The following is a 15,086-nucleotide window of genomic DNA, read 5'->3' as shown; positions in this document are numbered from 1 at the left end:
AGTCACAAAGAGGAGCTTTGTTTTTCGCAAGACACCCACTTACAATTCGGAAAGTAAAGCCTCCCAGGCTCGGGGGCAAACCATCCATACCTCTGGACGATTGTTGCATAGAGAACAGCTGGCAAGGTCATCATGGATCAGCTCATCTCCCACCTCCAAGCCCACATGGACGGTTGGGGACAAGCTAGAGGTCAGATCTAGTCTCCTTGCTGAACTACCACTGCAGAACACAAATTTACTGAGCCAACAGACAGTACTTACTTTTCATAACCTGCTCCTCAGCTTTACACACGCATTCAATAGTGTTCATGTTTGAACGGGGCTACAAACCGTGAATAAAAAGTGCAGTTAAGTGGCTTATTTAGTTTTAGTTGGTCTTTAATAATTTTTAACTAATTTCTAGTACGTATATACTAATCTACTAATTTTTATTTAAATGTAAGGTCACAGTGGATAGGAGCAGAATGATGGGCCATTCGCCCATCAAGTCTACTCTGCCATTCAATCGTGGCTGATCTATGTCTCCCTCCTAATCCCATGTATTTGAAGTTTTTAAAAGGACTGATTATCAGAGACACACAAAACATTTCAAAGGCCATTGACTGCAGAAGGCTGTGAAAGGCCTTCAAGATATTCTAGGGATGAGCTCTCAAGATCAGTGCCTGAAGCAGAGTTGAATTGGTGACCTTGCTACTTCATGGAACAGTTGCAACATGTGGACCCCTGATCTTGAGGAGTGGGGAAATGCATCTAAAGCCTGGGTGGGGCTTTGAGTGCGAGCAATGGGCTGGTCAGAAAGGATGCTTGTAGCAGGGTAACATAATATGACCTTCAAGTGTACAAAGTACCAGAACCCGACTTTCCCAGGGTGCTGGGAAAGTATGTAACTCTGCACAGAGATAGAAATGACTGCACGAGATACATCTTAATACAAAAACAAACTTACTGAGAGGCCGGCCATTGTTCGATCTTCGTGAACTACTTTCTTGTGATGCCCCATCTACTGATGATAGCTTGGGGGCTTCTCATGATACTTAAATGGCTTCTTCAGGGTATCTAACCAGACTGTCATTCGATCATCCGGCTCAAATTCTGTTACGAGAGCGGGTTTCATAATCATCCAGGGAACTCCACGACCCCTGACGCCTTCCTCGAGGGTGGAGGGGAGTAGCTTCTGTCTCTGCGCCCTATGCCTTCGTTCAGTGTGAGTAATCTCTACTACTTCTGTGATGTGATCGCCTATCCTCCTCATAACCTCTTCTGCCATTCCTCTGATTAGAACTTGCTGTGCCTGGATCTACTATAATCGGACTCATCATCACTGTAATCTCCATGGCTTCGTTCTCTTGGAAGCATCCGTCCACCATCTTCAAACATCATCCCTCCTGTTCCCAAGGTATCGTGCGGTTCGATCTTCTATCTTGCGAGCTCCGACTTGACCTTGATCCTCACCTGGGACCTTGGATTTCCACGAAGCTCCGATTCCAAATATCCTCGTGGCTTCTTGCTCTTGTGCGATAATTCCTTCGGGATGATGTTGCGGTTTGTTGTGATGAGGGAAGGCTTGTCTCACGGATTGGTTTCCAATATTGGGGCAGGTAGATAACACGCCGATCAATATCTCTGACTCCCATTTCATTTTAAAGAAGACAACATACTGGGAGGTGGGCTACCACTTATGCGGATTTCATTGTGTAGAGGCTGTATAGTGCTTAAGTTTTTCACTTCATGCTCCAGCTGGTCCAACATTTTAACTGAAAGGTTTGGATGGGCACTGTAAGGTATGCTGTTCTTTGTGGAAAAATCTACATCAGGGAAAAATAAGGGAGAGATTATATTTTTGTATAAATGCTTCAAAATACTTTAGGACACACCTGAATTCTACTTAGTCTTATGGATCTTTCAATAGAAGAGACAGAAGTATAACCACAATTACTAAAGACTAGGCAGAGTAAGACAATAATGTGAACAATTACTCAGTTTCGGGGGTAAAACAATCATATAATTTTCAAGAAAACGATGTCACATTTAGAGAAGGGGGAAGAGATCAAAAATTGGCAATCCACATCATTGGTCACTGAAGGGCCAAGGCCATCTAATCTACCAAACGTTTATTTGATGGAATGTAAGATCAGTGACGTTGACATATTGCAAACAATGCAAGTGGTAATTTACTTCTCTTGCCCCAAGTTAAAATGACTGGCAGGAGAAACGGGGATGGTCAATGGCATCAGAACGCGAGCAGGCTAGAACAAATGTAAATGAGGGAACAGGACTGAAGGGAATGCTCTGCGCACAGACATGAACTCAATGGCTAAATGCACTCTCCCCTCTACTATGCGAGTTAAATAGATATACACGATCCAGCAAACAGAACACTGGAAAAAAACATATTATTACTAGTTGGTTTCTTTTTGAGTGGCAATTATACCTTTCAAATTTGAGTCCATGAGAGTGTTTGTGAATGGTACTTCAAACAAACCCAAAAGCTATATCTAACTTTATACAAAGTTGGAAGGAGAAGGAATATCTTAAATCTTCTTCTGTCATGAAGCGAGATGGCGTTGAGAACGTTGATTATGTTTCCTCCCATTTATTCTCTGTGACATGGATTCCAACATTTCAAACACATACATTGGTGCATTAGTGGTTAAGCTACATACCTCTATGTGATGGCCCATTCATGTAGAACGAGTTTAACTGTGAATTCCTTTCTTCCTCACCATACATGGGCCAGTTGTACATCCCAGGAAGCATTCCTCGCTTTGCTCGTTCGATCATATCATGCCTTGCAAGAGCTAAGGTTTATTAAAAGAATGCAGTTTCCCAGTTAACAATCTTATTCAAAGGATTATTCAGCAGCAGGGGCTTATAAATGCAATTAACAATGGCACACAAACTAAAAGCCCTTGGAATTTCATCTGGTTGCTAGAGATTGTCACTTCTTTTGAAAATTTATCACCCGCAGTTCTATATTTCACAACCTAAAACCAGTGCCCATGGACTAATTCATAGGAAGAAGTTTGAGTTAGCAAACAGTTCAATTGGAATTTGGAGCAGTAGATCCTAAATATTTAAAATATGCCAGGTTATAATGCTAACTATTTCAATACTATATTTAATTTTGTCCCATTGATGTTGTTGTAAGGTTGTTGAACACAAGAGTACTTTCTTGTTCACAATGCCCCAAATTTTGGAAAAGTTCAAATAATATGCTACAAAAATAATGCTATTACATTACCTATTGGTTTCCCAGCTACACATGTGAATTTAAATCTTCCCACCTGTTCCCAGTGGGACAAATTTGCTGAAAGCAGATGAATTTGGCAAGTTTCATGAATGAGAAATATACAAATAATATTGCATTGTATCGTCACTTTGCTGCAAATCATGTTTTAAGAAATAATGCAGACCATCATATTCCTAAAGGCATAAATCTGATTCTCAAAATTGCAGAGTTTTTAGTGTTTCATGCCTAGAAGTAAACTGGTCTACCACAAAACCATTTATTTTACCACATGAAACTTTTACCCTAGCGTTTTAAGCCAACAACAACAAGTCATCATTTCCCCAAGAATTACACAATTACCATTGTTTTATATAATCCCGTAATGGACACACCTTTGGTATTAAGTTCCATAACAAGTACAACACAATGCCAACTGGACTGTATGATTATTCAAACTAGCAATGTTTACTTGAATGCAGTGGGACTTTCCAAGTTCAATGGACACAAACTCATAAAAAGCTTGCTACATCTATCCATATAGTGCAACACCATTATCAAAATATCACTTCATTGCATGCTAATGTTTGTCTAAGTATTTCTAATGGGCACAAACAATGTGCAAGGGAATTCAAGTTTCAAGATTCAATTTAATTGTCATTTGGACCCCTTGAGGTCCAAACGAAATGTCGTTTCTGCAGCCATACATTACAAACAAATAGACTCAAGACACAACATAATTTACATAAACATCCATCACATCGCTGTGATGGAAGGCCAAAAAAACTTATCTCACCACTGCACTCTCCCCCCCCCCATGTCAGAGTCAAAGTCAAAGCCCCCGGATGGCGATGGCGATTGTCCGGCGGCCATTAAAGCCACACCGGGTGGTACGCGATCGCACACCGGGTCTTGGTGTTAAAGCCCCCGGCGTGCACTCGCAGAGTCCCAGCGGCCATTCCAAGCCGCGCGGGGCGGTGATGTCAGGCCCCGCTCCAGGAGCTCTTCGCCCCCTCAACTCGGGCGGGAGAAGTCGCCGTTGCGAGAGCCCTGAAAAGCGGTCTCCCTCCAGGGACCCGCGGGCTCCCGGTGCCGCCGTCCGCCAGACCCGCAGTTGCAGCCTCCGAATCTCCGGAGGTCAGGCCGCAGCAGCAGCAGCGCTCCACCACCGCTCCGGACTCGGCCAGCTCCGCGACGGTGAGGTGAGGCGAGTCGTCGGCACCAGAGTCCCCGGGTCTTCTCCTGTTGGAGGCCGCTCTCATCGTTGCAGCCCCAACGACAACGGAGACCCGACAAGAAAAGGTCGGGTCTCCCGTGCAGGGAGAGATTTAAAAGTTACCCCTTCCCTCCACCCCCCACCCCCACACACACACAACCCCCAACAAAAAATAACAAAAACTACATAGAAACATAGACAAAAAATAATAAAAACGCGGACGGGCTGCAGAGGCCGCTGCTGACGAGAGTCTCGCGCCGCCTACCGTGGCACAATTTGATGTTATAGACCTTAATGAAGTGATTGTGATTCCAGAGATCTGGATAAGAAACACCTATCAAATTTCACCTAACCATTTGAGAATCATAAAAAAAAAATGAAAATCAATATAGACACACTGGATTGCTGTAGAAACCCAGCTTTATTACTAATGTAGATGCAAAACAAAGTGCGAGTCTTTGGCTCAAGAATCTTTGGCGAGGAGAGGAGGCTACGATTTAGAATGGAGGGGGGGGGGGGGGGGGGGTGTGATGTCACTTGCAGCGCGTGTAAGAAGGTCGCAAAGAGCAGACCCATTGTGACGTCATCAGCGAGAGACAGTGGTTTTTAAATTCAACGCTTTTTTCAGATTTTTGAAATAATTTCAATAATAACTCGAGAAATAAAGCCTGAAATTCTCAGATAAGGCGATTTTGGACCATGGGAAAAATCTCTACCGGAATAATTAAAATTTTTACCGTTACTACATTGTTTATTCGCAAAGATGTGACAACACACAAACAAATGAACACACACACACATCCAAGATCAGAGTTTTATAAGTAGAGATGTAAAATTCTTAAGGGATTAGACAGGCTAGATGCAGGAAAACATTCCCCATGTTGGCGGGAGTCCAGAACCAAAGGTCAGTTTAAGAATAAGTAGTCGGCCATTTAGGACTGAGATAGTTAAATAAATTTTCACCCAGAAAATCGGGAAGCTGTGGAATTCTCTGCCATATAAGGCAGTGGAGGCCAATTCACTGGATATATTCAAGAGAGAGTTAGATATGGCTCTTAGGGCTAATGAAATCACCGGATATGGGGAGAAAGCAGGAACAGGGTACTGATTCTGGATGATCAGCCATGATCATATTGAATGATGGCGCAGTCTCGAAGGGCCGAATGGCCTACTCCTACACCTATTTTTCGGTTTCTAACCACAGATAATACATTTTTGAGCAAAGGAAAAACAAAGTGCTGGAGAGGCAGCGGTAGAGTTGCTGCCTCACAGCACCAGAGACCCAGGTTCAATCCTGACTACGTTTGCTGTCTATACAGAGTTTGTACATTCTCCCTGTGACCGCGTGTGTTTTGGGATCTCTGGTTTCCTCCCACACTCCAGGAAGACATACAGGTTTGTAGGCTAATTGGCTTGGTAAAATTGTCAATTGTTCCTAGAATGTATAGTATAGGGTTAGTGTGCATGGATCACTGGTCAGCACGGACTCAGTGGACCAAAGGGCCTGTTTCCGCACTGTATCTCTAAACCAGTGGTTCCCAACCTTTTTTTGGCCATGCCCCACCTAATCACCTCTAAAATCCTGATGCCCCCCCCCCCATGTGGTGATATATAATTCTCCCATGACCTCGCGCGCATCGTGCGAAGTGCATGAAGAGCGATGGCGCGGTGATTATGTAATAACTACACAATAAAGACCTTTTTTTCCCCAAAAAAAATATTTACTCAAAATAACATCTGAAACATAAACCACATATGTTTACCTGATGGAAAATCCAAAAAAATAAAAATCGAAAATTTGGACCCAGACCTCCTCAGTCGCACTCAATTGCCCCCCTTAAAAATCAAATTGCCCCCCTGTGGGGCGTACGCCCCACGTTGGGAACCACTGCTCTAAACCTAAACTCAGCAGGTCATGCAGCGTCTGTGAAAGGAGCATCATTTCTGGTGGGATCCTTCTTCAAAAGAAGAGTCCCAACCCAAAACATCATCTGGTCATTTCCCTCCACAGTTGCTGCCTAAACTATTGAATTCCACAAACTGTATGTTTTTAGCTCTGTATTACTAACGTCTTCTCACAAAGAAAAATGTATTTATCTGGTTTAATCTTGTACTAAATTAGTTGATTTCAAGATTCAAGATACATTTAATTGTCACATGTGCCAGATGGCAGTGAAATGAAATTCCCATAGAGCCATACAATAAAAATAAAGAACACAACACACTATAGAATTTGACATAAAACATCCCCACACAGCAGAATCAAAGTTTCCCACTGTGTGGGAAGGCGCCAAAGTCAGTCTCTTCCTCCACTGTTCCCCGTGGTCAGGGCCTCCCCAAGCCCTCCTCAGTTGCAGCTACGGGCAGCCCGATGTCCAGGACCGCTCGCCGGGGAGATTCAAGACCGACGTCGGGGCTGCGGGACGTCCTCAGCGGCGTGGACACAGAGTCGGCCCCCTCCTACCGGAGTCGGCAGCTTCCAAAGTCCGTAGGCCGCGCCGGGTGGAGACTGCTTCTGTAGACCTTCTGCAAGGCGCCCCAGGACTCCACAATTGTTCAGCGCCACCCGCGTTGGAAGCTCTCCGCACCAGAGCTCCACGATGTTGGAACAACGGCCCAACGCTCCGGAGCTGCAAACGGCGACCCAGGTAGGCATCGCCCGCTCCGCAATGACTCCAGCGCTGCGCCGCCGCTGTAGCAGCCCTGGTCCGGTTCCCGGTCCCCGGCAGGAAAGGCCGCTCCGATCCAGCGGGTAGGCCACGAGGTGGGGGGCGAGGACGCGACTCGGAGAAATAGTCGCGTCCCCGCCAGAAAGAGACTGGGAAACGGTTTCCCCCTTACCCTGCCCCCCTCCCCCACATAGAAAAGTTAAATTTCCCCCCGTTTTGTGCAACTCTCTGGCCTGCCTGGCACCAATCACTAGAAGGGGACCTGGAATGGGCAAGAACTGTGCCCAAGTACACTGCCAGCCACTTGTGATAAAAAACAAAACAAAAGCACATTCCGACTAATAGATAAATATGACCAATTCTTAAGGAGTTGGTCTCCTTTCATCGACTTTGTGGAATCATGTGATGTAGCAATGTTACAAAATGTTGAGATTTTAAAAATCAAGTCTGCAATTTATCCCATCAGATAAAGCATAACAATAAGTTTAATTTGACACCAAATTCACTTTCATATCTCAAGTATTAAAAAAGTTATGGCCATTTTCATACTCGGAAATTAGCATCTTGTTCCCTATTGATTTTCAATGGACATTACAAAAAAGCTGTGATCTTGGATAATCAAAGGCCTATTTCTTAAGGAAAGATTAACATTTTTAAATAGCCTAAGTGTCCAAAGATTATTCACAAATAATTCACAATATAACATGATTTTTATATCTAATTTACATTAATTTATAGGCCAAATGGAAGGAATTTAGTGTTCAATTGCTGTAAATAAATGCCCATTTAAATCGGCTTTCTAGTGGGTTTCTGTGAACGCGCTGGTTTAGAACGTTGACAGCGCGCTGGATTAGTGCCCTCAAATGCCGAGAAAAATACTGCGGGATATAAAAAGCCCAAAATGAACTATTCGCTAAAGATAACTTGATATATAGGGTTATATATATGCCCCATTTAATGTAAAAATAAGGTACATACCTTTAATTGTTTGCTTTATAAAACCCTGGGGCTGCGAGATGTTGCGGAATCAGAGAGTAATTTTAAACTATTATAACTATATTATCGAGGCCTATAAAACTAATAATACCTTTTGCGACCGGGTCTTGCAGCGATTTTTCGTTAATGATTTACTAGGCTGAACATCTGCGATTAGTACAGCCTAGTAAAAATCGCGTTTTAAACCCGCCCCCTCCAAACAGCGCCAAAATCGCGGACCTGGCTGTGGGCAGATTCCCAATGGCGATTCAGGTAGGTTTTGTAACATACCTATGTGATGCAGCGGTACCGTAAAAATTGCTGATTTCAGTTCATGCCGTGGATAGATCTACATCTCCGAATAAAGATGTGAAAATTTCTCTTTTAAGGGGCCTTCTCTCCTTTTTCTACTTTCCACTTTTTCTTTTTTTATATACACACTTCATGTTTTTCTATTCTCTACCATCTATTTTTCCTCTTTTTCCCCTATCCATTGTTTTCTTTTTCTTGTCTTGCTTACTTCCTTTTCAAAACATAAAACTAGAGGTTGTACATAGAATGGATTACGGTATGACATAGTTGGCACCTAAAATTAGGTTCCACTGTATTGTTTTGTACTGTATTAACTTCTAATAAAATAAACAAAGAAAAAAAAAGCAGCACATTCCGGAGATGTAGCAATGTACATTAAAATCATCAGCACATGGTCTTACACACCGAGTACCAGTGTAATGATCTCAGATCATGGACCATCCTTGCATAGCACAATATGCTCACAGAAGAATTATGTCATTGTGTCAACCAGTCTAGCATCATAAGTTATGAGGGTCTGATCAGCAATACTTCCACTATCAAGCATATTACCCAGCTATTGTTACTGGGGGAAGGGTAGAGAGAAAATGAGCAATGGCGAAAATAAAAATATAGTTTTTACCTTCCTCTGGGCAACAGCAGCGTTTTGGGCAGCAAATACATGGAACATGGCAGCAGCAAAATTGTGGACAGCATTGGCAACAACAACAACTAATCAGTATGAACAATAATAAAAAGCCCATGATAATCAATAGCACCGTCAGCCAATCTGGAAAAAAAGAGAAAAGATGGAACTAAGTCTATATTGCAGGAAAAAAAAAAATCAATAATGGATTTTGCACTTTGGTTGTGTAAAGTAATCTCTTACGGACAGTACATCCCCTACAAAAAAAGGGTGCATTTACATATTTGCAAATAAAGCACAGTGCAAGTACACGTGAAGGACAGTAGTACAATCCTGATTAACTGAAAATATAACCCCCCCCCCCCCCCCCCCCCCCCCCGTGTGAAGGCGAGTTGATGGGAGAATAAAAAATAGGAATATTGTAGAATTGGTACACAAAAATGCTGGAGAAACTCAGCGGGGTGCAGCAGCATCTATGGAGCGTAGGAAATAGGCAACGTTTCGGGTGTCTTCAGACTGATGGGGGTGGGGGGGGGGGGGGGTAGATGGTTGATGGTTGGCAGAAAACCCAGTAGCCCAAAGGGCCCATTTCCCTGTTGTATCTCTCTGTGAATAATGTGCATCCAACATTTTAGGAACCAGATGATACCAGTAAACGTGTAATTTTGTCTGACTCCTACTGATATCTGTCGTTCAATGATATTCAATGACATTCATTGATATCAATGTTCCCAGCAAGTACAAATATTAGAGCAACAGAGGGTTTAAAGCTTAAACAGCCACGCATTCAAACAATAATATCCTCTGATGTGCGAGGTTTGGTATAGCTATCAACAATGTCTAAGAAATGTTTCATGCTTTTACACATATATCATGTCATAAATGTCAAATATTACCATGTCAGCGAATCCGAGGATCAGCCATTGAAGTAGTGAGAACAGGGTCTTTGGACCCGAGTGGACAGGACGTCTCAGGTAATCAAATCAGACAAGATAGTAAATAAGTAGACAAACTAAGGAGGAATTAAAGGAGGTGAACTCAGAAACCAAAAGAGAAATAAAAAGGATACATGACCCAATTGAAAAAGGGGCGAAATAAGAATGGAAGACTTTTGGTAAAAAAAGTTTCAAGTTTTACAAGTCACAATATTACAATTTTCAAACAGGTATGAGTTAGGCCAGTTACACCGAACCTATGATTGGGAGATGTAGGTAGATTTTGGAGGAAAGCTTATTGTTCCGCAGGAAATAATTAGCACTAGTTTGAGGCCTGATATAGTGTTTATGGTCAGTTAATCAGAGGATAACGTATTTAATGGAACTAACAGTGCCTTGGGAGAACTTAGTGGATGAGGCTGATGAGAGAAAAAGGCTTAGATATGTAGAGTTGGCAGCAGAAGGAGATCAACCAGGATGGAGAGCAAGAGTACGTCCGGTAGGGGTGGGTTGTAGACGTTTCATAGCGAGATCAACCACGTCGCTATTTGGAGAGCCAGGAATTTGTGGACAGAGTTTGCGTCAGGTTATAAAGCAGATGTCAGAAAAGAAATAGTGTAGGTTGGGGGCAGAAAGGAAACGTATGACATGCAGTATGTGTATTTCTTTGTAAGTGTAGTCTGTGTAAGTGTATCCCGCAATATTTGTGATGTTACAAGCTTAATGATGCGCTAGGATAAGTTGGAGATAGGATGCAGGTGTTTAGCATTTGTTAGAGTGAGCTCATTGTCTGCAGCTTCCTTTATTTAGTAGATACTGGTAGCATAGGTGGTGAGGGCACGTATTGATGGGGGTTGCTCTGGGGCGCCAGAACTAACTGTTGAGCCTTCCCGAGGTGAGACTAACTTAACGAAACACCAGTGAAGGGAGGTGCCCACTTGATAACCCAATTATATATTTGCATCCACAGGATTAGTTTTTTTTAAAAAGCTAGTTATTATTTTTTTTTAATCTAGTATTTCTCAACCATGCTGACTTTTTCAAGTATTTACCAATTCAATTATTTATCATCCTGCTGACATACTTAAATTAAGTGTTTCAGATGAATAAAGGATAAGTTGGGCTTAACATATGTGGTATTGAAACAATCTAAAAACGTACGTAAAACAACAAGTCGAACTTCTTTGTCAGAGTCCCCGGTGGTATCGCCTGGTGCCTCCACAGTACAGAAATAAACACCGTGGTCCCACCACATCACTTCATTGATCCACAAATCAGCTCCTGTCAGGCAAGCATATACAGGTTAGCCACAATCAATATAGGATAACAAGCTACAGGTGCACAACCTTTTATCCGAAGATCCAAATAACGAAAACCTCCGAATAGCGGACATTTTTTCAGTCCTTGAAGAAAGGTCCTTGAAAACGTTCACCGAGGGCGACCCGCAGAGGTGACAGCGGAACCTCCGGTCGGTCCTCGAAGAAAGGGGAACTAAATCCCCATTCATAAAAGAGAAGGTGGGGATACATTGCGCGGGAGAGTAGGAATCCCAAGACAAAGTTGAGTGAGCGTTCACTGAGGGTGGCCCGCAGAAGTGACAGCGGAACCTCCGGTCGGTCCTAGAAGAAAGGGAAACTAAATCCCCTTCATAAAAGAGAAGTGGAGGGTATATTGCCCGGGAGGGTATATCGCCTACCTGGAAGAAACCGGACATTTTTTCCAGGATGTCGTCTGCACACCAAAGCTCACGTTTGGCGCCAAACGCACGTCGCCTCTGCTGCACACGGATATAAGAGTGTGAAAATGTCGCCTTAGGCCGCCTAAGGGCATGTAGCCCCGCTAGGGTGACATGAGTGCGAGAGGTGATTCAATGCTGCGGTCACATTTACAAATTCAGGAATTCATTCAACACACTGCATTTCATACAGACATTTATTCTGCAAGAAAAAACTACATTGAAGACTCAAACTCGCGACCGAGGAACTGCCGGGATCAAGGCGCAAACTCGCGACCTTGCGGATATGAGCCGAGCACTCTACCACTGAGCCAGCCATTAAAATCTACGTTAAAAAATTTCCATTCCGAAGGCCGACAAATTCCGAATTACGAAAAGTTTCTGGTCCCAAGGCTTTCGGATAAAAGGTTGTGCACCTGTAGTATCAAGCGCAATTGAATTCAGTATAGAGAAACAAGGAACTGCAGATGCTGATTTACAGAAGGATAAAAAATGCTGGAGTAACGCAGCAGGTCAGGCAGCATCCCTGGAGCACATGGAACGATGACGTTTCAGGTCAAGACCCTTCTTCAGACTGATTCTGTTGGGGAAGTGTGGGGGGTGGGAGAGGGGTAGCGCAGAGTCCAATTATAGGTTCCCCCCATCACTATCAATCTGAAGAAGATTCCAAACCTGAAAATTCACCTATTCATAAAAATATTCTTCATACAAATATCTCCTTACAAATTGTCACTCAACATACTAAAGCAGAAGCATTTATTCATTTATTCGTCTAGTCTTGCTGCAGAAATTCTCTTAATTATAATTTAAAAATTACAACAATTTTTGTAGCGTTGCTCAAAGATAATCTTGCATCTTCAGTAAAGTTAGAATTTAGCTACAAAATCTCCCCACCCCCCTCCTCTCCCATGTTCTCTAACTTAGTCAGAGAAATCTATGTGTTTCCAAATTAGGATATTATGATCATTTAAACGACTACACTCAGAAAGAATAATGTGGGCTGTAATTATTGTTGATAGGGAAATGGCTCATTTACAAAAATCACTGAAAATTAATTTACAGGTATGTCATGCAATTAGGAAGGCAAATAGAATTTTGACCATTATTACAAGATAAACCAAGAATGGAGATCTCTTGCTCCAATTATATAGGGACCTGATGATCCAGCACCTGGAATATCGTGCTTGGACCCACGGTCCTAACAGGGAAAAGATATTCTTGTAATTGAGGGAGAATAGCAGATCCCCAAGACTGATTCCTGAAATGGTGGTTAAAACCTGCTATATTATTATTGTAAACATGTAATAAAAAGTAGCATTTTGTAAATATTGTGCACCAGATTGTTACTTGGTGGTAGAAAAAAGTAAAATATAAAACAGCATAAAAAGGTAACAACATCATACGGAATTAAAAGGCAATAGCCTCTGTAATGCATTATATCATTTTAAATCCAGTTTCTCTCCAGAAGAATTGAAACTAATGGGTGGAATGTTGGTAATAGATTGCCATTCCATTGGCTCTAATCATTGATATCAATGTGATGCTTACTGTTCTGAATGGTGATCTTCCTTTGTCTATATTCGTTGCCCAGTATTGCCTCATTCTGGCCTCGTTTCTGAACTACAATTCGCACCTGTCGCTGTTCATCTTGGCAGTCGTTGCTTGGATCTTGGCCCATACTCAACATAGCAATGTACGCTGCAAGAAGAAGAGATTTCACTTAAAGTTGAGTTGCCTATTTCATTTTATTTCTTCTCCCCTGTTCAAAAACCGCAGGCATGCTAGTGGTGCTCTTTTTAGTATATCACTTGTTTGTTGCAATGCTATGATGGCTAAGCCATAATTAATTAAAATATCCTGCAATCTGCCTATAAGCGAGTTCAGTATTCCGAAAAAATGCAAGGAATCATGGGATTTGTAGGAAGGTCATTCGCTATGAAGAAAAAGCAAATGAAGCGCTGGCTGTATAAACTGTGAATAAATTCTTATCTTTATTCATAATTTATGTGTAAAATATATATTTAATCTGAGAAACATGGGTGCTAGTTAGTGGGAGATAGGGGGTGTAAAGGGGAGAGAGAGAGAGGGAGGGAGGGAGGGAGAGGGAGAGGAGAGAGGAGAGGGAGAGGGAGAGGGAGAGGGGAGAGGGAGAGGGAGAGGGAGAGGGAGAGGGAGAGGGAGAGGGGGGAGGGAGGGAGGGGGGGGGGACGGGACTGGGGGGGGGGACGGGACTGTACCAGCAGAGACATTCTCGGCAGCTGCACGCACGCAGACCCGCACCTAGGATCGAACTTGGGTCCCCGGCGCCGCAAGCGCTGCTGAACCGCCACTGTCCCTGCCCCGCCCCCTAGTGTCCCATCCCCGCCCACAGGGGCGGCAGGAAACGTCCCTGGCGACCCTGGACCGACAGGACACCGTCCCACAGCCAGGGCGGAGTAGAAGCGTCAACTTCAGCTCAACTCCGCCTGCCCCGCTGGGACAACCGACAGCCCTGGACCGACTGGACACCGGCCGAGAGCAGCGGCGACCCACAGACAGCACGGAGAAGAAGAGCCAATTCCTGCCCAACCCCGCTCCAACTCCCGAGGAACCCGCTCCCCGACGGGCTGCGGACTGCCATCTGCATCCTCTGCCTCACCCAGCGGCCACCAGCCAACCCCCCCTGGTGCCGGCGAAAGCCGAGCACCAGCCATCAACGGGGACATCTCCGTCAAGGTAAGAGATTGAAAAAAAGTTTCCCCCGACACCCTCCCCCACATAAAACAAACCAGATAACATCAACACAAACTTGTAAAACACACGAAAAATAACAAAAAAGCCGAAAAGCCAGACAGACTGTTGGCGAGGCTGCCATCCCCAACAGATCCACCCGGTGGGGTTTCAAACATCCTTTACAAAATAAACCCACTTTGATCTGATAACTCCAATTGATCCTCATTCCCACCAATCTCCTGGATTTTTATTATCTACCTTTTAATACCCAATAACAATGAGATTCTATACTGTCTTCTAATTATCATCACTTACCTTGGCTCTACAGATTTCTCTGGCAGCTTGTTCCTTATACACACACCACCTTTGGAATGAAGAATCTGCTTAACAGATCACTTTTAAATCTTTTCTTTCACATCTTAAACTTATGGCTTCTGGTTCTGGACTCCTTAGTGCTGAGAAATAGACTGACTTTAGCTTAGGATTTTGTATAGCTTTATAAGGTCATCCCCCAGCCTCCTATATTCCAGGCTAAAAGGTTCCAGCCTCTCATTATAACTCAAGCCCTCAAGGGCTGGTACCATCCTGGTGAATCTTTTCTGTATTCTTTCCAGTTGAATGACATTCTTTCTATATCAGGGGGAGCAGAACTATATATCACAATCAAAATATGGCCACACC

The 15,086-nt window shown here is 43.4% G+C and overlaps 1 pseudogene; it reads right to left on the bottom strand.

The window, feature by feature from the left end:
* Positions 1 to 15,086, bottom strand: part of LOC129703099 (immunoglobulin-like domain-containing receptor 1) — a 51,744-nt pseudogene that overhangs the window by 15,712 nt on the left and 20,946 nt on the right.

The sequence above is a fragment of the Leucoraja erinacea genome, chromosome 13 (genome assembly GCF_028641065.1).
Source record: "Leucoraja erinacea ecotype New England chromosome 13, Leri_hhj_1, whole genome shotgun sequence".
In the NCBI taxonomy this organism is placed as follows: Eukaryota; Metazoa; Chordata; class Chondrichthyes; order Rajiformes; family Rajidae; genus Leucoraja; species Leucoraja erinaceus.
This window is presented reverse-complemented; position numbering and strand designations above follow the sequence as displayed.